General features: G+C 37.4%; 1 protein-coding gene across 1 annotated transcript in view; it reads left to right on the top strand.

The window, feature by feature from the left end:
- The window catches only part of LOC106879531 (zinc finger TRAF-type-containing protein 1-B), an 18,536-nt gene that overhangs the window by 5,197 nt on the left and 11,407 nt on the right, over nt 1-1,932 (top strand). The window lies entirely within an intron of this gene.

Genomic DNA, 1,932 nt, shown 5'->3' with positions numbered 1-1,932 from the left:
ACACCATTTTGAGCGTGGCCGTTGCCAGTACCGCCTGACTGGCCTTCGTGCCGGTGGCATGTAAAAGCACCCACTACACTCTCGGAGTGGTTGGCGTTAGGAAGGGCATCCAGCTGTAGAAACTCTGCCAGATTGGAGCCTGGTGTAGCCATCTGATTCGCCAATCTTCAGTCAAATCGTCCAACCCATGCTAGCATGGAAAGCGGACGTTAAACGATGATGATGATGATGATATATATATAGTCCAACCCATGCCAGCATGGAAAGTGGACATTAAACGATGATGATGATATATATATATATATATATATATATATAGTCAAACGAATTGACTCTAATACTTTTTTTTTTAAAGTCCAATACTTATTCTATCAGTCTCTAATGCCTACTAGCCCCAAACTGACCAATGCTATGCGAATGAGTTTGGTAGATGGAAGTTGTACACAGGCCTGTCTTTGTAATGTGCATATGTGCACATAGTTACTGTTTCCTTACTTTGATATCTCATAATGTCTCATCATGGAAGAACGTTACCTTGCCTGGAAACAGGTGAGAGTTGGTAACAGAAAAGGGATCTTGCAACAGAAAAATCTGCCTCAAAAATATTTCATCCAATCCATGTGAGCAGATAAAATTGAACATTAAACTGATAATGATGATTGATAATACACACACACATATACAACTGGCTTCTTTCAGTTTCTTAATTCTTTATTGCCCCCAAGGGGCTAAACATAGAGGGGACAAACAAGGACAGACAAAGGGACTAAGTCAATTACATCGACCTCAGTGCGTAACTGGTACTTAATTTATCGACCCCGAAAGGATGAAAGGCAAAGTCAACCTCGGTGGAATTTGAACTCAGAATGTAACAGCAGACAAAATACCGCTAGGCATTTCACCCGGCGTGCTAACGTTTCTGCCAGCTTGCTGGCTTCTTTCAGTTTCTGTCTACCAATTCCATTCACAAGGCTTTGTTCATCACAGGGCTATAGTAGAAGACACTTACCCAAGGTGCCATGCAGTGATATTGAACCTGAAACCATGTGGTTCAGAAGCAAACTTCTTACCACATACCCATGCCTGCACCTGCAAAATGAAGTTTTCATGAATTTACAATAGTCACCAAAATGACATAATGGTCAAAATATATAAAGGTGATTTCATCACCCGAAACCCTAATCCTATTCCAAGACTAATATAGGTGAGTCACTGTAAAAGTTAAACCTCTGACCAAATTCTCTGACTGAAAGAATTTAGATCTTTTAGAATTGTCTAGAGTGTTTTGAACACCATCTGTTTTCAGAACTCATATTTCTACGTTCATTTTCTAACAGAGTCAAGAGGTTCTCAAATATTGTAATTAAAAATAAAAAGGTTTATCAGCAGAATTGGAAACATTCCAGGAATTCAACTAAATCAATTATTTGTGAAAGTTGTTGTTTGTAGTAAATATTTAGACAGAAACTGAAAGAAGCCCATTGTACACACACACACACACACACACACATGTATGTATACATGTGTATGTGCATGCTCTTTGTCCTTTCTCTCATCCCTGCTTGACATTTGGTGTTGGTTTGTTTATATCCCCATAAGTTATTAGTTTGGCAAAAAGAAATCAATAAGATAAGTACCAGACTTGGATAAAAAAAATATGTATTGGGGTCCATTTGTTTGATTAAACCCTTCAGTTTACACAAGGTAAATGATAAGAGGTAAATTTCTCCTGAAGAAAAATTCTTTGCATACATCATATTATATATCACCGCATACCTAAATTATTTACGATATGGATCACTGAACATTTATTGCATAGAGAAAATGAGGTGAGAGGCTAAGCTGATTACAAAGTACACTCCTCCTGGGTAAGCAATATTCCTGAGGTGTGTGTATATATATATATATATATATATATATATATATATATAT

Source organism: Octopus bimaculoides, chromosome 20 (assembly GCF_001194135.2).
Source record: "Octopus bimaculoides isolate UCB-OBI-ISO-001 chromosome 20, ASM119413v2, whole genome shotgun sequence".
Lineage (NCBI taxonomy): Eukaryota > Metazoa > Mollusca > Cephalopoda > Octopoda > Octopodidae > Octopus > Octopus bimaculoides.
This window is presented reverse-complemented; position numbering and strand designations above follow the sequence as displayed.